Consider the following 24,380-nt stretch of genomic DNA (forward strand, 5'->3'; position numbering starts at 1 on the left):
AAGGCTACCAGGCCAGAATAAATATGTTAGTTGCATGAAACTAATGATGGGAAATAAACATTAAGTCAGTTCAAATGTGTTTAAGACAATCAACATCATTTGAATGAGCTTTCAGTTTATAAACACTGCCAAGAAACCTGAATATGCTTTCAAAGTGGACTGTAAACAACATTATCTTGGTGAACAGTGGAGCTTTTGTCTACAATTACATGCAAAGATAAAGGGAAATACAGATTCATTCAAACAAACACACATAATACATGCATGCACAATAGGGTTTTTTAGTTTTCATCTTGCAATTTGACTCACAAGGTACAAGGTTGGCCCACAGCTATAGTACAGTACAGAATAATCGACAGTGCCCACACAGTGGGAGCTAACTACAAGATTCCAAAGCGAACTTCTTAACCACAGAGGTATATCTGCAGATATTACATATATATGTGTGTATGTATGTATGTGTGTGTATATGTATATATATATATATATATTTAATTACATCCACAGTGTGTAAATACAATAAACATTAAAAAGGACAAGGAGAAAAATGTTTTACAAATAAGGTATTGGTTTAAGGAATAAATATATATATAAAATACACCAATCCGACCGTGGCCGTTGCCAGCCTCGCCTGGCACCAGTGCAGGTGGCACGTAAAAAGCACCCACTAACACTCACGGAGTGGTTGGCGTTAGGAAGGGCATCCAGCTGTAGAAACATTGCCAGATAAGACTGGAGCCTGGTGCAGCCTTCTGGCTTCCCAGATCCCCGGTCGAACCGTCCAACCCATGCTAGCATGGAGAACGGACGTTAAACGATGATGATGATGATGATATCATGTTGAACCATTAAACCCTACACATTTAAAAGCAGTCTTTCCTGAGTTGTCAACCAAACACTTAAATGTAAATGATAGCAAGTTCCAGATAACCCTAATACAAATGAAAACAATTACCCTTAAAAATTACTTTAAGAAGCCCTCCAAATTTTGTATCACAATTCATAAATGGAGAACTGCTGGATTGGTGACAGCAAAATTGCTGAGCCAAGAAGAAACATACTCAGAGCAATTTTAACAGAATTGAAACGACCTCTGAGCCGACAAGGAGACTCTTATCTGTGTGTGATAAAACATGCTGGTGGACTCTAGTTAATCATCCATCAACGTGTTCAGCCAACCACCCTCCATTTATTCAGAATAATCTCTCAAAAGCTATATCCTTGATAGAATTATAATTAACTTCTTAAACCTAATCTGATTGTAGAATTTTCAGTCAGAATGATAAGGTAACCTCCCAAAGCTGTACTGGCGATAGAATCTGAGTTGGAAATTTGAGTGACGCTTTATATTAAGGCCGTCATCTCAAAATAGTTAAAGATCACAACCAAAATCATTCAAATAATATTCGATACACACTTGAAACATTTTAAAATTTTCTAAAGAAACAAACAATAATGCTATAACAATTAAATGTTCTTGTGTAAAATATATAAAACTAAACAAGCACAGTAGTGCTCCTTCCCATATATAGCAGTGATTCCATCAGATTGTTCTAGTAAAAAAAAAAAAAAAAGAAATAATACCGGATGCATTATGTTATAGTTTTCAGTTAGTAAATCTCGCCACAAATTGCACATTAGCTTTAACATATCCAAGATATTACATTACTTCAAGAGGGCAAATTAACAAAACAACTTAGGGGAATTTTACAGCACCCACACGAATTACAATGCTAGAAATAAAAATTTTAAGATCTCACATTATAAACTTCTTAGAGACTACCGTAAATAGAGAGAAAAAAAATTTTTTTTTAATCATTTTTTAGTTGGTAAAACTAACCAAATAATATTCAGGTAATATTAAAATGAAACTAACTTGCAGAATATTAAAAAAAAAAAATTGATGGAACCCTTCGATGACACGAAACACATCCTGCTCTGTAGTATTCATTGATATTGAAACAGCAGAAACAAAGAGGCAAACCTGTTTTTTTTTATATATATTATATATATACGAATCAACTGTATGTTCGAGGTCTTGATCTTAATTCATCTTCCTCGTTAAGACATAACAAATGATTTCTTCGTTCGACGAATTAATAAACCACCTGACATTTTATCTTTGTACAGAGTGATTTCCCTTCACAGACATAACCGATCGATTATTATCATTACTATTTTTATTATTATTACTACTACTACTACTACTAGAGAAACGTAGTCAAATGAAATATTAATATTAATGAAATGTTCTCTCGTTATCAAATAATAATCAACGACGAGCAAGAGAACAGAGTGTAGTGTCTCTATAGCCGCAGGCCCTGCTAAATTTAGTAATCAAAATCTCCCTCGAATTTCATTTAAGACGGCGAGGTGCATGTAATGCGCATTAGCCATGTTACGAGAAGCTTTACGCCTCGAAATAAGATCGAGTGGTCACGACTGGAATAACCTTTGATGTGATCGATTCAATTAGGGCTGATTAAGGGTGATCAACTAAAAACAACAATCAATCAACGGATCAATTGCTAAACAAACTACCAAATATCTCCCTACGCATTCCATTACCGTCTTACAAAAAGCAATGAATTACAGTCGTAATGAATTCTGAAACAATATGTTTGAAGTATATAAAAGACGAGACGGCCATAGCAGGAATACCGGCAAGATCTATGTAAACGTTAATAATAATAATTATAATAAATAACAATAAAATGAATAAACAGCAGTCAATAGATTTCGTCATAAATTTAAGATAGCGCATCTTCGTTTTAAGCGAGTTCCGGCAAGGTTCGAATACAAAATGGATTTCTATGTAATTTCAAAAAAGAAGTTAGTGGGAGCGTACAAGTACCTGTGGTGATTCGCAATGTAGATAAAAATAACATGAGAAGAACAAGAATCGGCAGAACTTTACTTCTTCTACGAAGCAGCTTCTCCTCGGTTTTATCGGCAAGCCGGTAAAGACCTACATAGCGAGCGACATGGCCGTGACGCAGAGCTGTTCGCTTCAGAGTCACGTGTTTCCGGTTCAGTACTACTGCGGGGCACCTTGGGATGACCCACAATTTTCATGTGTATAAAGCTAAAATCAATAATTTTATATATATATACACACACACACACACACACAGACGATTGTGTGTGTGTGTGTGTGTGTGTGTGTATTATAAGATATATCAATAACATATTTTACATAGTCCAAACATTATCTGGTACAGAACTCAATACACTGGATAGAGTGTATAGATATGTATTAAGGCGGTGAGCTGGCAGAAACGTTAGCACGCCGGGCGAAATGCGTAGGCGTATTTCGTCCGCCGTTACGTTCTGAGTTCAAATTCCGCCGAGGTCGACTTTGCCTTTCATCCTTTCGGGGTCGATAAATAAAGTACCGGTTACGCACTGGGGGTCGATGTAATCGACTTAATCCCTTTGTCTGTCCTTGTTTGTCCCCTCTGTGTTTAGCCCCTTGTGGGTAGTAAAGAAATATGTATGTATTTATTATACCTAAAAAATAAAGTAGCTTCCTGAGTCACATTGACTCAAAGGGCCAATCTCCTGGTTCTTGGGGAATATATATTCCTATCTGGACAGGATGCCAGTCCGTCATAGGAATATTCATATTTGCCAGCTCAGTGAAGTAGAGCAATGTGAAATGAACACAATGCTGGAATCGAAACCACAATCTTATGATCATGAGTCCAACACCCTAACCACTAAGCTACACACCTCCACTAATTGTATCTAAGTTGACATTCTTCTCTTGAATTTCACCCTCAGCTTGGCTGGGCATGACGGTGAAACTTAGAGTAGAATGTTGACATTGATACAATAGCACACACACACACACACACACACAAATGCATTTGTTTATGTGTATGTGTGTGTGTGCGTGTGGGGGGTGCATGTTTGTGTATACATCATCATCATCGTTTAACGTCAGCTTTCCATGCTGGCATGGGTCAGACGGTTCAACTGGGGTCTGGGAAGCCAGAAGGCTGCACCAGGCCCAGTCTGATCTGGCAGTGTTTCTACAGCTGGATGCCCTTCCTAATGCCAACCACTCCGTGAGTGTAGTGGGTGCTTTTTACATGCTAGACGAGGCTGGCAAACGGCCACGATCGGATGGTGCTTTTTTCCGTGCCACCGGCACAGAGGCCAGTCAGAGCGGCGTTAGCTACGGCCACGTTCGGATGGTTCTCTTACGTGCCACTGGCACTGGTATCACAGCCACAAATTCCATTGGTGTTGATCGATTACGATTTTGATCGACAGAGAGAGGGAGATAAATACATTTATTGATCTATATATGTATCATCATCATCATCATCATTCATTTAGTGTCCGTTTTCCATGCTAGCATGGGTTGGATGGTTCAACTGGGGTCTGGGGAGCCCGAAGGCTGCACCAGGCCAGTCAGATCTGGCAGTGTTTCTACAGCTGGATGCCCTTCCTAACGCCAACCACTCCGAGAGTGTAGTGGGGGATTTTATGTACCACCGACACAGGTGCCAGACGAGGCTGGCAGACGGCCACGCTCGGATGGTGTTTTTTATGTGCCACCGACACAGGTGCCAGACGAATTCAAATAAATGCATATATACACTTATATGCATATACACACATCTAGATATACACACACACACACACACACATATATATATATATATATTATATATATATATATATATATATATATATATTACACACACACACACGTCTGTCTTTGTATTTATTCCCCACTACCACTTGATAAGCAGTGTTGATTTGTTTATGTTGTAAAGCGGGTTTCTCCCACTGGTGCGATGTGTGACTACTGTTGTACTGCAGTTGCTGTTTTATACTAGTAGCCACAGTAGTTACAAGTCATCGGATACCATTATACCTCTTCCTACTGGAATAGTAATACACTAACTTCTTCGGTCTTACTATCACTGATAGCTCCACAAGACACTGACTAGAACTCTTGACTCTTGGCCCTCTCTTGATGACTGCCTATTGGCTGCTCCTACCACTTTTTACTGGGAGGGGTATACAGTTTCAGTATACAACAGTTCACATCCCTATAACTTAGCAGTTCAACAAAAAGAGACCAATAGAATAAGTACCAAACTTAAAAACAAGTCCTGGGGTCAATGTGCACAACTAAAACCTTCCAAGGTGAAACCCCAGCATGGCTGCACTCTAATGATTGAAACAAAGATAGAACATGTCTGTAAATAGGTTGTCAAAGGATCTGATGTTCTTATATCTATTTGCTCTAACAAAGCAAAACAGCTGTGATGAAATTACTGATAATAATTATGTTTATAATGACAGACAGATAAATAGATATGGTGATGCAAACAGGAAAAATAGATTTCAAATATGAGTATATGTATATTTTATTAATATTTAGCAGAAGCAACAGAGTGTCTCACGTATAGAGAGTTTCATACATTGGCACTTAACAAACTTAGTAAGTGGCAACACACAAAATTCTTGGCCCTTGAGTTATTCTATATATATACTAAAGGTCTGAGTCTCATGCATTGGCACTTATCAAGCTACTAGTTATTAATAAAAATATAGTTCTATATGTATTGAGGAATTATGTACATTTACATTTGACAGATATTTGTCCTCATCTTGTTTGTTGTTAACACAACGTTTCAGCTGATATACCCTCCAGCCTTCATCAGGTGCCTTGGAGAAATTTCAAACCTGGGTCCTCATTCCTAAGGTATTTTTGATGTTGTTGTTGTTGTTAATATTATTATTCAAGTCACTGCCTGGAATCAAACTCAGAATCTTGGGGTTAGTAGCCCATGCTCTTAACCACTACACCCCTGGTCACATGGCATAGTGGTTAAGAGCACGGGCTATGAACACCAAGATTCCGATTCCAGGCAGTGACCTGAAGACTAATAATAATAATAATAATAACAATAACAATAATAATATCGAAAAATACCTCAGGAATGAGAACCCAGGTTCGAAATTTCCCCAAGACACCTAATGAAGGCTAGAGAGTATATCAGCCGAAATGTTGTGTTTACAACAAACAAGATAAGGACAAATATCCGTCAAATGTAAATAATTAATAAAAATATACTGACAACAAGAAAAGCAAAAGTGAAAGAGATAGGCTAACAGACAGAGATCTTCTCTATTCTTGACACAGATTCTGAAATTTTAAAATTAAGCGAAAATTCTCAAATTTGGTATATTGATGTAGTTTTCACATTGAATTCAATTTTATGGTTCATTTATTCTAGAAAAATTTTAGTAAAATATTACAGAGGTTTAAAGTTTGATCATTTTTACCCAATCAGAAAACAGGATTTGGAAATTCATCATTTTGTGGTGTGATAAGCTCTTTATCATAAAATGAAAGCTTCCTTCCCGACCACAAAATTCTGGGTTCAGTCCCACTGCATGGCACCTTGAGCAAGTGTCTATTCTAGCCTCTGGCCAACTGAAGCCTTGTGAGTAGATTAGGTAGATGGAAACTGAAAGAAGCCAATCGTACATGTGTGTGTGTGTGTCCCACCACAGCTTGACAAATGGTGTTGGTGTGTTTACATTCCCATAAGTTAATGATTCAGCAAAAGAGACAGAATAAGTACTAGGCTTGAAAAACAAAAAAAAAGGCCTGGGATCGATTTCTTCAACTAAAACCCTTGAAGACAGTGCCCCAGCATGGCAGTAGTGAAATGACTGAAACAAGTAACAGATAATAGATTAAAAGACGGAGTTTTACACAAAATGAAAGCAATGCATGAGAGATAATACACATAGAGAGAAAAACAGAGTGACAAAAAGTGTGGTAAATATATAAAGAAAGATTGATGGTGACAGATAGAGAGTAGGAGAGTTGTCAATCTAAAACTTAAGTTATTTCTCATAGCAAATTATATCTTTTTATTATAATTTGTGGAAGACCCTCTTTTGGGACACAGATTTCCAAAATCAAATTCATTTTTCTCTAAGACAACAGTTTCAGAGCCTTTCAAGGCTAAACCCAGATACATTCGTTATTTATATAGTAGAAGATATGTGTGTATTTGTTCATGTATGTATGTATGTGTATATATATATATATATATATATATAACTATTTGAGCGTGGCCATTGCCAGTACCGCCTGACTGGCCCTAATGCCGGTGGCACGTAAAGGCATCCACTACACTCTTGGAGTGGTTTGCATTAGGAAGGGCATCTAGCCGTAGAAACTCTGCCAGATCATATTAGAGCCTGGTGCAGTCATCTGGCTCACCAGTCCTCAATCAAACCATCCAACCCATGCCAGCATGGAAAGTGAACGATGATGATGATGATATGTGTATGTGTGTGTATATATATATATATTATATATATATATATATATATATATATATATATATATATATATATATATATATATATAAACCAGTTAATGTTCTGAAAAGACACCTACATAGATTGCACATCCAATTTGGACCACCAAAAGTTGCAGATAAGTTCTGATCTTTGTGGATCTTAAAATGTCTTTTGAGGCCTCATTTAGATTTGCAAACCTTCTGGCATACACTTAATTCAAAGGTGTGCACAGACATATAGGCAGAATAGTTGGTGGAGGTTCGTTTTCCATGGGTTTGCAGATGAGATTTGAGCCCAGCAAAAGACAGGCATGGTCTCTCACAAATTACGCACACAAAAAAGGTCGTTGTCATTCACCATCTCAATCATAACATTCTCCCTTAGATCTCTTTTCAGTCTTACATGCGTTATCCTGGCCTCTTCAAATGCTTTCACTCCAATCCACAATTTTGTTTGCCATCAAACTCGATCCGAAGCAAGGGTTTCTATGTCCTCTGGACCCATTCCAAGTGACTTCAAAGTAGTCCTTATGCTGTCCTTAAACCTTTTTTTAGGTTTACACTGATAGCATTTCCCCTCTGCAAGATCACCATAAAACAGCTGTTTCATCATGCGTTCATCCGCCATTCAAACAATATGGCCACACCATCTCATTTGGTTCTTCAAAATCATAGCTTTAACTGATGTGATGCCTTTCCCAACGCCAACCACTCCAAGAGTGTAGTGGCTGCTTTTATGTGCCACAGGCACGAGGGCCAGTCCAGCGGTAGTATATAATTATATATATAAATATATTTACACACACACATATATATATATATATATACATACATACATCAATAGGCTTGAAACGTAAAAGACTTTTTCTATTCCTGAGCGTTATACTAATACATCTGTTTGTTTTGTACACCACCTGTCTTCGTCTTTTGTGTTTTTCGTAAACTCTCCCTATATATGTATATACATATATATATATTTATATATATATATATATATATATATATATATATACACACACAAATATCATCATCATCATCATCATCGTTTAGCGTCCGCTTTCCATGCTAGCATGTGTTGGACGGTTCAACTGGGGTCTGGGAAGGATGCACCAGGCCCAGTCTGATCTGGCAATGTTTCTACGGCTGGATGCCCTTCCTAACGCCAACCACTCCAAGAGTGTAGTGGGTGATTTTATGTGCCACCGACACAGGTGTCAGACGAGGCTGGCGAACGGCCACGCTCGGATGGTGTTTTTATGTGCCACCGACACAGGTGCCAGACGAGGCTGGCGAACGGCCACGCTCGGATGGTGTTTTTATGTGCCACCAACACAGGTGCCAGACAAGGCTAGCAGACGACCACGCTCGGATGGTGTTTTTTATGTGCCACCGACACAGGAGCCAGATGAGGCTGGCGATCGGCCACGATCGGATGGTGATTGTTACGTGCCCACAGCATGGAGGCCAGTCGGTGCGGTACTGGCTACGGCCACGTTCGGATGGTTTTCTTGTGTGCCACCGGCACTGGTACCACAAAGATACAAATTCCATTGATGTTCATCTATTTTGATTTTGTTTGATTTTTTGATTTTCACTTGCCTCAACAGGTCTTCACAAGTGTCACAAGAAGGAAGGTATGCACAGGTGGACTGACGACGTCCCAGGTAGGGGCCACGGGTTATGGCCTGACTAGTCTTGCCGGGTCTTCTCACGCACAGCATACTTCCATAGGTCTCGGTCTCTAGTCATTTCCTCAGTGAGACCTAAAGTTCGAAGGTCGTGCTTCACCACTTCGTCCCAGGTTTTCCTGGGTCTACCTCTTCCACAGGTTCCCTCAACTGCTAGGGTGTAGCACTTTTGCACACAACTATCTTCAGCCATTCTCGTCATATGACCATACCAGCGCAGCCGTCTCTCTTGCACACCACAACTGACGCTTCTTAGGTTCAACTTTTCTCTCAAGGTACTTACACTCTGACGATTATGAACACTGACATTACACATCCATTGGAGCATACTGGCTTCATTTCTTGCGAGCTTACGCATGTCCTCAGCAGTCACGGCCCATGTTTTGCTGCCATGTAGCATGGCTATTCGTACACACGCATCATACAGTCTGCCTTTTACTCTGAGCGAGAGGCCTTTTGTCACCAGCAGGGGTAAGAGCTCTCTAAACTTTGCCCAGGCTATTCTTACTCTAGCAGTTACACTTTCAGCACACCCACCCCCGCTACTGACTTGGTCTCCTAGGTAGCGGAAGCTATCAACTACTTCTAGTTTGTCTCCCTGGAACGTGGTAGAAGTTGGTCTCTGCACATTTCCAGTGTTTATTTCTCCTGAGCATCTGCCACATACGAAAACTATCTTCCCAGTTAGCCTACCTTTGACATTGCTGTACCTCTTATGTGTCCATAGCTTACACTTGGTGCACCTTATAGAGTTTCTACCTACACCTTTTTTACAGATCGAGCAGGGCCATCTACCTGAAGTCGTTTGTGGTTGGTCCACCTTCCTACTTATTAGGACTTTGGTTTTGGCTAGGTTGATTCTAAGGCCCTTCGATTCTAATCCTTGTTTCCACACCTGAAACTTCTCCTCCAGTTCTGATAGTGACTCAGCAATTAGAGCAAGGTCATCAGCATAGAGGAGCTCCCAGGGGCATCCTGTCTTGAATTCTTCCGTTATTGCCTGGAGGACTATGATAAATAGGAGGGGGCTGAGGACTGAACCTTGGTGGACCCCAACCTCTACCCGGAATTCTTCACTGTAATACGTATATATATATATATATATATTCTCTTTTATTCTCTTTTACTTGTTTCAGTCATTTGACTGCAGCCATGCTGGAGCACCGCCTTTAATCGAGCAACTCGACCCCGGGACTTATTCTTTTGTAAGCCCAGTACTTATTCTATCGGTCTCTTTTGCCGAACCGCTAAGTAACGGGGACATAAACACACCAGCATCGGTTGTCAAGCAATGCTAGGGGAACAAACACAGACACACAAACATACACACATATATATATATATATACATATATACGACACAACTTATAAACAAGAGCAAAAGAAAAGAATTTCTAATGCCAAATACGCCGAAAACAGACACATCATTAATAACCATATAATTCATCACGAGGTGTGCTGGAGAATTTCTATTTTGGATATATTTGGGGTACTTAATTGTGCTCATGACTTAGTGTTTGCTTCTTCCATGGGTATAAGTAAGTATTTCATTTATTTCTTTGCTGCATTTATCACTGACGAAGAGAAGGTTCTTATGAATTAACTCTGAAATCAGGTCCGATATGATAATAACGGAATTTTTTAGTAATATCTGTCGGCTTTCTTCGAGACGCGTGCTTATAGTGATGAATTATATGGTTATTGACAATGTGTCTGTTTTCAGCATATTTGGCATTAGAATTTTTTTTCTTTTGCTCTTGTTTATAAGTTGTTTATAAATTTAACCTTTAAAGGTATTCTTTAATATGCTGGCCATTGATAGTTTTTCGAAAACTTTTATCCTATGTTAGATGTATATATATATATATATATATATATATATATATACATATATAAACATGTATATATATATATATATATACATATATGGAGCACTGGATGGAAGCACTCCGTCGGTTACGACGATGAGGGTTCCGGTTGATCCGATCAACGGATCAGCCTGCTCGTGAAATTAACGTGTCAGTGGCTGAGCACTCCAGAGACACGTGTACCATTAACGTAGTTCTCGGGGATATTCAGCGTGACACAGAGAGTGACAAGGCCGGCCCTTTGAAATACAGGTACAACAGAAACAGGAAGTAAGAGTGAGAGAAAGTTGTGGTGAAAGAGTACAGCAGGGATCACCACCATCCCCTGCCAGAGCCTCGTGGAGCTTTAGGTGTTTTCGCTCAATAAACACTCACAACGCCCGGTCTGGGAATCAAAACCGCGATCCTATGACCGCGAGTCCGCTGCCCTAACCACTGGGCCATTGCGCCTCCACTATATGGAGCACTAAGAGCACCATCTGAGCGTGATCGTTGCCAGAGCAGCTAGATGGTAGATATACATGTATATATATATATATATATGTGTATATATACATATATGAATATATACATATATATATATGAATATATACATATATATATATGAATATATGCATACATATATATGAATATATACATACATATGAATATATACATACATATGAATATATACATATATACATATATATATATATATATATATATATATACATATGTATATATACATACATATGAATATATACATATATACATATATATATATATATATATATTACATATGTATATATATATACATGTATATATATGTATCTATACATATATACATATATACACATATGTATATATACAGGGTGTACAAAGAACAATAAGGATTACGTTAGGATACATTTGAAATACTTAGTATATATATGTTTACTATGTGTGTATATAATAAAAATGTCTATATATTCTCAATACCTTGCCAATAGGCCTCAAACAACTATGAAGCATAGATGTGTCAGTGATCTGAGAAGAAGTAGAGAAATTTTTATCTTAGAATGCATATCAAAGCGGGAAAAGCAAAGAAGGGTAGTTCTATCCAACTCACTCCTTCATCAGGAATGATTTTAGAAACTGGACCAGGATGTAAGTCACAAATAAGTATTATCAGTAATGGGAGTGCTACATGTTAGTCACAGCTTCTGACTGAAAATGTTAATAGAATATATATGCATATATGGGTGCAGGACATCACCAATGGTACAAATAACATTCACACGAGAGATAAATACAAGACGTGGACAGTTCTTACAGAAGAAAAATGAGTGAAATATGTAAACAATGAGAAAAAAATGGAAAACAGGACAAGTTAACAGAGAAAAAGGACCCTTCATCAGTTGTCAGCTGTCTATCAGCTCCTCATTTCGAGCATTCAAACGACAATATGAGTCTTGAAAAACAGTAGCTCCCATAAATTCTAAAATAAAATTTAGGATTTATGGAGGGTCAAAGTTGGGAACTAAAAAAATAACAGTGGAGACATACAAGGAAACTGAATGAAAACAGACATGCAGAGTCGTTAGACTGGAATGAAAGGAGAATAGTGAATGCTGGGAAAGACATTTTTTGAAAAGAGAAAAGATAGCAGAGAGTGGTTGGTGTTAGGAAGGACATCAGGCCATAGGAAACCATGCCAAATCAGACTGGATCCTGGTGCACCATTCCAGCATGCCAGTTCAGTCAAACTGTCCAAACCATGCCAGCATGGACAGCGGACGTTAAATGATGATGATAGTGATGATATATATATATGTGTGTGTATGTATATATATATATATATATATATATATATATATTATATATATATATATATATATATATTACATATATATATATATACACAGAGGGGTTGGACAAAACAATGGAAACATCTTAAAATTTCCAACAAATTTATTTTATTATGGGGTAGGACCACCTTTGGCAGTAATTGCTGCTTGAATTCTATGAAATATGGACTCATACAAAGTTTGAATTGTTTCCAAAAGTAGTTTTGTTCATTCTTCAGCTAAAACAGTCTCCAGTTCTTGTAGTGATGATGGTGGAGGATATTGACTCCATACTTGTTTTTCAAAAATGCACCATAATGTTCAATAATATTGAGATCTAGGGACTGCGGTGGCCAGACAAGATGTTCAACTTCACTAGAACATTCCCCGTGCCATTCAATAACAACTTTTGCTGTGTGAATTGGTGCATTATCATCCTGAGAGATTGCGTTTCCCTCCAGAAACAGTTCCACAACCATAGGATGAATTTGATCAGATAAAATGCTTAGTCTTGACTATTAATTCTGCCATGAAGGAAAACCATTGGGTTAGCAAATTTCCAAGATATAGCCCCCCCCCCCCCCCCATTCGCACAGATCCTCCTCTGTGTTTAACAGCTGGAAGAAGGCAGTCTGGATCAAATGCTTCTTCTGGCTGTCTCCACACATATACATGACTGCTGCTCAAGGGACCAATTCTGTAGGTTTTTACTCCACTCTAAATGCTTTGCAACATTTGTTTTTGAAAGTAGTGGTTTTCTGATTGCAGCCCTCCCATGAAATCTGGCTTTGTGCAACTCCCAGCAAACAGTTTTTGTGGAAACTGGGTTCTCAATGTGGTCATTAAGCTCTGCAGTAATTTTGGGAGCTGTATTTTTGTGATCCTTTCTAACAATTCACTTAAGAGACTGACGGTTCCTATCTGAAAGTTTTGGTTTTCTTCTGGAATTTTGTTTCGATGAGGAGGTTTTTCCCTCTTTCTCAAAGGCTGTCATCACTTTTGAGACAGTACTGCTTGATACACCAAACATTTCGGCAGTTTTCGTTATGCTAGCACCTGCCATGCGAGCACCAACAAGTTACCTTGTCATTTTAATGAATTTTAATTATCTTTTTCTGGTAATATGTGAAAAGAAACAGCAATTTTAGCAAAACATTAAATCAAAAAACATAAAAATAAACAAGCATTTGACGGTTTCATAGATATTTCAAAATTATAATGCTATGATGCTAGGTGTTTCCATTATTTTGTCCAACCCCTGTATATATATATATATATATATATATATAAATATATAAAATATATATATATATATATATATATATATATATATACATGTATAAAAATATATATATATATATACATATATTAAAAAAAATATATATATACATAAAAAAAATATATATATATATACATATATAAAAAATATAATATATATATAATATAAATATATATATATATACATATATAAAAAAATATATATATACATATATATATATATATATATATATAAATATATATATATAACATATATAAAAATATATAATATATATATATATAAATATATATATATATTGTTATATTTCGGAATGGTCATATTGCCAGTTAGCCAATAAAAACACACGCACTATATATTTGGTGTTATTTTGCTTCAGTGTTATTTATAAAAAATCTTGCACAACAAATATTTAAACGTATATATATATATATATATATATATATAAAATATATATATATTATATATATATATATATATTATATATATATATATATATATAATATATATAAATATATATAAATAAATACATATATATATAAATACATATACATATACAGTGGGGGGAAATAAATATTCGTACATGTCAAAATTCTTTATTTATTTAATTTCTAATGAACATAAATGGGATATACCAAAACTATATTTGCATACACATGCATAAACTAAGAATATGCAAAAGAAACTAATAAATTATAGTAACTAATGAATTTATATACAATTATAAATATTTAGGGGTGAAAAAAGTATTTGTACAGAATAAATGTATGATTTTCTATGCCATAAAATACTGTTAAAATAATTTTTTTACTAGAACTTTCTCGTTTGTTCCAATAATCTTATCAGTTGTCATTTTTAAGTGTCAAAACGCTAGCTTCTTCATTCAGCACTGAGACAACATATATAATGCATGTGTATATACATATATATATATATATGGTATGTATATACATATATATATACATATATATATGTATATATAAATATATACACATGCATACATATTTGTATCTGCCTGTATGTATATACATACATACATGTGTATTTGTGAATACATCATCATCATCATCATCGTCGTTTAACGTCCGTTCTCCATGCTAGCATGGGTTGGACGGTTCGACCGGGGTTCTGGGAAGCCAGAAGGCTGCACCAGGCTCCAGTCTAATCTGGCAATGTTTCTACAGCTGGATGCCCTTCCTAATGCCAACCACTCCGTGAGTGTAGTGGGTGCTTTTTACGTGCCACCTGCACAGGTGCCAGGCGGGGCTGGCAACGGCCACGGTCAGATTGGTGTATTTTATGTGCCACCGGCACGGAAGCCAGTCGAGGCGGTGCTGGCATCGGCCACGAGTCGGATAGTGCTTTTTACGTACCACCAGACCAGGGATCCTGGCTGGTTCAATTCGATTTCGATTTCGCTGCCCCAACATGTCTTCACAAGCAAAGGGGGTTGGCATGGGTGCCTGTCGTACGGTCGCATTGGAGTATTTTACGTGCCACGGCCACGAGTCGGATAGTGCTTTTTACGTACCACCAGACCAGGGATCCTGGCTGGTTCAATTCGATTTCGATTTCGCTTGCCCCAACATGTCTTCACAAGCAAAGGGGGTTGGCATGGGTGCCAGTCGTACGGTCGCATTGGAGTATTTTACGTGCCACGGCCACGAGTCGGATAGTGCTTTTTACGTACCACCAGGCCAGGGATCCTGGCTGGTTCAATTCGGTTTCAATTTCGATTTCGCTTGCCCCAACATGTCTTCGCATGGGGGGTTGGCATGGGTGTCTGTCGTCGGATGAGGTTCTATATCGACTTCGCTTGCCTCAACCGGTCTTTGTGTCCAAGGGAGGAAAGGCATTCATAAGTGGGCTGGGCTCACTTGTCCTGCCTGGTCTTCTCACGTACAGAATATTTCCAAAGGTCTCGGTCTCTGGTCATTTCCTCAGTGAGGCCTACAGTTCGAAGGTCGTACTTCACCACCTCGTCCCAGGTTTTCCTGGGTCTACCTCTTCCACGGGTTCCCTCAACTGCTAGGGATTGGCACTTTCTCACACACCTATCTTCATCCATTCTCGCCACATGACCATACCAGCGCAATCGTCTCTCTTGCACACCACAACTGATGCTTCTTAGGTACAACATTTCTCTCAAGGTGCTAAGGCTCTGTCGAGTATGTACACTGACATTACACATCCATCGGAGCATACTGGCTTCATTCCTCACGAGCTTACGCATGTCCTCAGCAGTCACGGCCCATGTTTTGCTGCCATGTAGCATGGCTATTCGTACACACGCATCATACAGTCTGCCTTTTATTCTGAGCGAGAGGCCTTTAGTCACCAGCAGAGGTAAGAGCTCCCTAAACTTTGCCCAGGCTATTCTTATTCTAGCAGTTACACTTTCAGCGCACCCACCCCCACTACTGACTTGGTCACCTAGATAACGGAAGTTTTTTTCTGCAGATTTTCGGAGGTTAATGCTCCCGAGCATCTGCCACATACAAAAACTATCTTCCCAGTTAGCCTACCTTTGACATTGCTGCACCTCTTATGTGTCCATAGCTTACACTGGGTACATCTTATAGAGTTTCTACCTACACCTTTTCTACAGATCGAGCAGGGTCATCTTCCTGAAGATATTTGTGGATTGTCTACCTTTCTACTTATTAGTACTTTGGTTTTAGCTAGGTTGACTCTAAGGCCCCTTGATTCTAAACCCTCCTTCCACACCTGGAACTTCTCCTCCAGTTCTGATAGTGACTCAGCAATAAGAGCAAGGTCGTCAGCGTAGAGGAGCTCCCAGGGACAGCCTGTCTTGAATTCCTCCGTAATTGCCTGGAGTACTATGATAAATAGGAGGGAGCTGAGTACTGAACCCTGGTGGACCCCAACCTCTACTTTGAATTCTTCTGTGTACATGTTGCCAACCCTAACCTTACTTACGGCATCTCTGTACATGGCTTGCACAGTCCTCACCAGCCATTCATCTATCCCTAGTTTCCTCATTGACCACCATAAGGGATCGGGGGACCCTATCAAAAGCTTCTCTCCATGTCAACGAAAGCCAGGTACAGGGGCTTATCTTTGGCTAGGTATTTCTCCTGCAGCTGCCTTACAGGAATATAGCATCAGTGGTACATATATATATATATATTATACACCACACACACATATACATATATATAAACATACATGTGTATTTGTGAATATAATATATATATATACATGTATTATATATATAATAAATTTATATATATACATATATATATATCAATTTATCTAAATATACGTGTGTGGATAATATAATATATATATATATTATATAATGTATGTGTATATACATATAGTGTATGTGTATGTATATAATATATATATATATATAATATATATATATATATATATATATAAACACATGCATACATATTTGTATCTGTCTGTATGTATATACATACCTACATGAGTATTTGTGAATACATTATATATATACACACATATACATATTATTAGATACTTACATGTGTATTTGTGAATAATATATATATACATGTATTATATTATATATATATATTATATATATATATATATAAATTTATATATATACATATATATATCAATTATACATGTATATCTAAATATACGTGTGTGTGTATATATTATATATAATATATATATATATATATATATATAAATTTATATATATACATATATATATCAATTTATAATGTATATCTAAATATACGTGTGTGTGTATATATATATATATATATATATATATATATATATATATATATATATATATACACACACAGTATATTTAGATATACATGTATAAATTGATATATATGTATATATATAAATTATTATATATAATATATATATATATTATATATATATATATATACACACACACGTTATATTTAGATATACATGTATAAATTGATATATATATTGTATATTAAATTTATATATATATATATATATATATATATATATATATTATACATGTATATATATATTATATTCACAAATACACATGTAAGTATCTAAATATATGTATATGTGTGTATATATATATATGTATTCACAAATACTCATGTATGTATGTATATACATACAGACAGAGATACAAATATGTATGCATGTGTTTATATATATATATAATATATATATAATATATATATAATATATATATATACATACACATACACTATATGTATATACACATACATTATATATATATATATATATATATATATAATCCACACCCGTATATTTAGATAAATTGATATATATATATGTATATATAATAAATTATATATATATATAATACATGTATATATATATATTATATTCACAAATACACATGTATGTATTTATATATATGTATATGTGTGTGTGTGTGTATATATATATATATTTCTACAGCTGGATGTCCTTCCTAATGCCAACCACTCCAAGAATGTAATGGGTGCATTTTACATGCCACTAGCACAGGGGCCACAGAGGCTGGCATCGACCACAATTGAACGATGCTTTTTATGTGCCACCAGCACGGTGACCACAACTACAATTTCCATTTGATTTTATGTGTGTATATATATATATCATCATCATCATCTCTCTCTCTATATATATATTCACAAATACACATGTATGTATGTATATATATATATATATATATATATATATATATATATATATACATACATACATGTGTATTTGTGAATATATATATAGAGAGAGAGATGATGATGATGATATATATATATACACACATAAAATCAAATGGAAATTGTAGTTGTGGTCACCGTGCTGGTGGCACATAAAAAGCATCGTTCAATTGTGGTCGATGCCAGCCCTCTGTGGCCCCTGTGCTAGTGGCATGTAAAATGCACCCATTACATTCTTGGAGTGGTTGGCATTAGGAAGGACATCCAGCTGTAGAAATACTGCCAGGTCAGACTAGAGCCTGGTGCAGCCTCCTGGCTTCCCAGACCCCAGACTTAAAGTGATCATTTCTCGTTTGATGAGAATATATTTTTCAATAATTAACAAATAACTATGAAAAATTCCAGCTTCATCAAAGAGCCAACTTTATGATCAAATACCTTTTCCTGAGTATATTTTACCCATGGCCATATATGCTTTTATAGAAAACTAGAAATGAACAACATTTCTTGTTATGATGATACTCATTTATAATCATGTTATGTCAAGGCAAAGGTACACACAGACAGACATGTACATATTCTTAGATGGTGATGATGATGAAAGCATGATTTCGCAAATTTCGCTCATACCTAGGTTAGAGGTATTATGCATGAGAAATGATTTTAGTGAAATTTTGACTTATGTAAGAGACTGCACCAGGTAAAAACCTTATGCTTTTGATATTTGTGAGAAATTAATCATCCACAGTCACAAAAAAAAGACCATATTGTAAAAACACAAAGAAAAACACAGTAGTAAAAAGTGATACAAAAACATGCTAAGTTTTACCTCTTTGAATTTTGTGATTTAGTATTCAAATGAAATATAGAAAAGCACAAAGAAGTTCATATGAGGGGAAAATCTTTTAAAACTGGAATTGTTGGAATCATATTTTCTGAAAGATCCAGCAGGAAATTCTTGGATTCTATAGCAAAGACACAGAATAGTTGTGTCAGGAACAGATTACGCAAAGCAAGTAATAAGTATTGGGCAAATATGGAGTGGCTGGCGTTAGGAAGGGCATCTGGCTGTAGAAACACTGCCAGATCAGACTGGAGCCTGGTGCAGCCCCCTGGCTTCCCAGACCCCGGTTGAACCGTCCAACCCGTGCTAGCACGGAAAACGGACATTAAACGATGATGATGATGCTTTCGTTTCATCCGGTAATAAGCATAGGTCAGACTCGAAATGCAGACTATTTCAAACTGTTTGTCGACGTCGTCATCGTTTAACATCCTCCTTCCATGCTGGAGCCTGTGTCTGTTTTGGCATGGCTTTTGATGCCCTTCTTAACACAAACCACTCCGTAGAGTGGGCTGAATGCTTTTTACGTGGCACTCACATGGGCAAGGCCAGTTTTGGCACAGTTCTTATAGCTGGATGTCTTTCAAACGCCAACCCCTTTGCATATTTTAGTAATTAGAGCTAAAGACACGGTACTACTAGCGAACAGTGGTCCCGGTGCGCGCATCCGCGCTAGCTAGTCGTAAGTAGTAGATCCTACGACTTTTTAACCCTAACCCTAAGCTTAGTTTGTTTATAATAATAATTTATTTACTGAGTTTAAAATATTATTTACTTTGTTCGAAAAATATTTAATTTGTGTAAAAAAATTATATACATAGTTTTAAAAAATAATTTATTTATTTAGTTTTAAAAAATATTTACTTTGCGTTTTATTTACTTTGTTCGAAAAATATTATTTAATTTTCTTTGATATGTATTCAGCCTTGAAATACAAACATACGCACAAGTCGTTGTAGGATCGACTACTTACGACTAGCTAGCGCGGATGCGCGAGTGCGCGCACCGGCACCACTGTTCGCTAGTAGTACCTAAAGACACATGGTTTATGTTTGGGGTTTCGTGAAGGGATATGTGTACGTGTACTTGCACATAACAGAACAGAATAAGAGAACTAGGAATCCTTATAATATTGATAACAAAGAGTCCACTTCTAACTGGGAGAGTAGGACCCTCAAAATCGTAGATTTATGGCATCGAGCTCACTTAACATCCCTTTAACGTCCTCAATTGGTCAGAAACAATATATTTTTCAATAATTGATAATAATTACAAAAAAATTCCTATGTTGATTGTTGAATCAATTCGATAAAAAGACACAGCTCTGAAACTATGATCAACGTTGTAAATTCAGTCAGATTTTATCTAGGGTTTATTAAAATTTTTAAAGTTAATATTTCGTACAAATATCGCCAATGTCTGTATGCAGTTTATTATATTCGTCACGTTCTTTTGTGTTAACTATTTATGACAAGAAAAGAATGATTCCACTCATCGTCTATCGCTTCAAAGAATCGTTGGCAGATTTTCACTAATTGATGTACACGTAGTTGTGCAATATGCGCTCGTGGCCTCGAATATGTTTCTATTTGGTATGCATTAGAGTTATTTATGTGAAATAGCAGGCGTTTAAAATTGTCGACTTTTAAGTTGGTATAAAAAAAATAATAAAAGACGTTTGCGATTAAAAGCATTTCTCGATACATTTACAAAGAAACCAGTAAATAAGAGTTAAATTTAGATTTCAAAATGGAAGCTGGAAACCAAGAAAGATTTTCATCCCACCTCTCTTTACCAAAATCAGATCTTGCCACACAAATTATATGCAGATTTATAAGCCATTTATGAAGAAAAACATCAACAATTTAAAATCAATCCAAAAACAATAACATTAACAAAAAAAAAAAAGAAGGGCCTTCAGATGGCCACACCACATACCGAGATATGAGCACATTCTTAACAGAATGGAGGCTGAAGATTCCTGTCCTTCGATGTTAAGAAACTAGACTTTATCATTATGAACAACCTCATGCAGGTGCACTGTTTATCGATCGTGTGAATTACTGGAAACACGAAGTGGTGTATAACAACAGATTTGGGTATTTTAAAGGACACATTAAACTGAAAAGCATTTATGGTTTAAACGTATGAATAAAATGATACCTATTGATAATACAGAATCTTCGCGACTAAGCACCCACTAAAAGGCATGTAACTAAAAACATCTCCTTCTATAGGCTATAAGCCCCGTCTTGGGTCTTCGACTAACGATTCCTCTCACAGGGTCGTAGCAGCTGGCAAATTAAAGTGAGTAGCTGACAGAACGGGTGCACTACTAAAGACTAGCATGATCCTATACGGCATCTTCTATCGGAACAGAATTATAATAATAGATGAAGAAAGATGTTAAAAAGGAATAAAATTAAGATTTTCGTTACGTTCTCTTCGGCGTAGAGTGACTTCCCTTGTCCGCGATAGGCTTAACTAAACGATAATCTAGTGCCCCCTCTATACAAAATTTTATTCTTGGTCGGAACCTTGAATATTGTATTCACATTTTATGAAATATATATATATCTTTGCTACCCACAAGGGGCTAAACACAGAGGGGACAAACAAGGACAGACAAACGAATTAAGTCGATTACATTGACACCAGTGCATAACTGGTACTTAATTTATCGACCCCGAAAGGATGAAAGGCAAAGTCGACCTCGGCGGAATTTGACATTTTATGAAATATATTCGAGTCTTTTTTTTTTTTTTATCAAAGAAAGATATATGTTTTTATTTAATACGTCGCGTAAAATAAAATATAAATCCGAAAGAAGAACGTTGTAGATTGCTTGGAGCATTGGGATACAGAAGTAAAATAAATAATCTTTTCTACTCTAGGCACAAGGCCCGAAATTTTGGGGAGGTGGGGGGCAGTCGATCAGATCGACGCCAGTACGCAACTGGTACTTAATTTATCGACCACCGAAAGAATGAAAGGCAAAGTCGACCTCGGCAGAATTTAAACTCAGAACGTAAAGATTGACGAAGAGATAAAATAAATAATGGAGAGGGTTAATATAGGGCGTAACAAATATCAGAAAATCAAAAAAAAATGTGTGTAATAGGTGTAAAACAACTTCCTATGAACGAATATGAAAAAAAAATTCGCGCACGCGAAAGGGGGGTGGGGAGAGGCCTCGGAAAATTCACATCGGAAGTTCCGAAAGCGTCTGAGGGCTGACCCGGGCACCAAAGCAAAAAAAAAAAAATGTGTAATATGTTAAAACAACTTGCTCTAAACGAATATGAAAAAAAAAATGCGCTCTCGAGAAAGAGGGGTGGGGGAGAGGCCTCGGAATATTTATATCGGGAATTTCCGAAAGCGTCTGAACTGGGCACAAAAACAAAAACAAAAACAGCGTAATAGGTGTAAAACTTGCTTCTAACCTTAATCATGAAAAAAAATGCGCGCTCGCGAAAGGGGGGTGGGGGAGAGGCTTCGGAAACACATCTTCAGTCCACGGCCTTTAACTAAGAAAAATAGTGTTAGGGTAAAACTACTTGTTCTACGGTAGTAGTTCAACCACACTCACTCACACATGAATCATAAACTCCGTATTTCGCAAAAAAAAAAATAAAGAGAAGAAATTCTGGAAAAAGTGAAGAAATGTTGGATCTCCGCCATGTGAATCAAAATACGTGTCAGAAACATCTTGAAATACTACAGAAATTATGTTACGAAAATGATAATGTATACATACCTCTTTGAGTGGTCCATCGATAATGATGATAAAGAAATGAGTTGGATTTGAACTCAGATATTGACTAAAACAACTACATACTACAAGACTCAAAATATTCAGCCAAGTCACCACCCTTTAACTAGCAATAATAATAACATCAATAACATAACAGCCAAAGATTTATTTGTTCTGAAAATAACAATCATAGTAAATAAATATGTTCTTTAATATTCACATTCATGTGCACAGTTAAACACACTTACATACAAACAGTCACGCATGCATAATACAGAACGGAACACATAAATGAAGGATGCATTACTTAGTATATATTACCTCTAGAGAATTTTGATTAATAAGTCAAATATGCAAATTATAAAGATAATTAATTGCTTTACTAAACAGTGTTGTAAAGGTAAAAAAAAATAATTTGGGGAAAAAAATACACGCCAAAACTAATTAATAAAGGATAATTAGGGAAGGATTGACACAAAATAATAATTTTTTCTGTCTCTTTTTTTCTGATAAATGCATCTTAATAAGTGAGAAGAATTGCATATATCTGAACTATTTCAAAGAAAAGCATAAATTTAATGTTAAAATAGCTTTAACCAAGGAATGAGATCCAACATTTCTTCACTTTTTCCAGAATTTCTTCTCTTTATTATTTTTTTTGCGAAATACGGAGTTTATGATTCATGTGTGAGTGTGTGTTCTTGATACTCGTTTAGAACAAGTAGTTTACACCAATTACACTATTTTTTCTTAGTTTAAAGGCCGTGGACTGAAGATGTGAAATTTCCGAAGCCTCTCCCCCACCCCCCTTTCGCGAGCGCGCATTTTTTTCATGATAGTCGTTTAGAGCAAGTTGTTTTACACCTATTACGCTGTTTTTGTTTTTGTTTTTGTGCTCGGTTCAGACGCTTTCGGAAATTCCCGATATAAATATTCCGAGGCCTCTCCCCCACCCCCTCTTTCTCGAGAGCGCATTTTTTTTTTCATATTCGTTTAGAGCAAGTTGTTTTACACATATTACACTATTTTTTTTTTGTTTTGGTGCCCGGGTCAGCCCTCAGACGCTTTCGGAACTTCCCGATGTGAATTTTCCAAGGCCTCTCCCCCACCCCCCTTTCGCGTGCGCGAATTTTTTT

At 36.5% G+C, this 24,380-nt stretch overlaps 1 protein-coding gene across 6 annotated transcripts in view; it reads right to left on the minus strand.

Moving 5' to 3' along the window:
• The window catches only part of LOC115219186 (zinc finger protein 732-like), a 40,893-nt gene extending 18,954 nt beyond the window's left edge, over positions 1-21,939 (minus strand). For 2 of the 6 annotated variants that reach the window (XM_036509027.1, XM_029789300.2), the window contains exon 1: positions 2,855-3,007. The gene's annotated coding sequence lies outside the window, so the exon portion shown is untranslated. Of the gene's footprint in view, positions 1-955; positions 1,259-1,876; positions 2,057-2,854; positions 3,008-21,428 lie in introns of those variants that run through there. The other 4 variants (XM_029789301.2, XM_036509024.1, XM_036509025.1 and 1 more) reach the window with 4 other exon arrangements.
• Positions 21,940-24,380: the final 2,441 nt, after the last annotated feature.

Source organism: Octopus sinensis, linkage group LG14 (assembly GCF_006345805.1).
Source record: "Octopus sinensis linkage group LG14, ASM634580v1, whole genome shotgun sequence".
NCBI classification, from domain to species: Eukaryota; Metazoa; Mollusca; class Cephalopoda; order Octopoda; family Octopodidae; genus Octopus; species Octopus sinensis.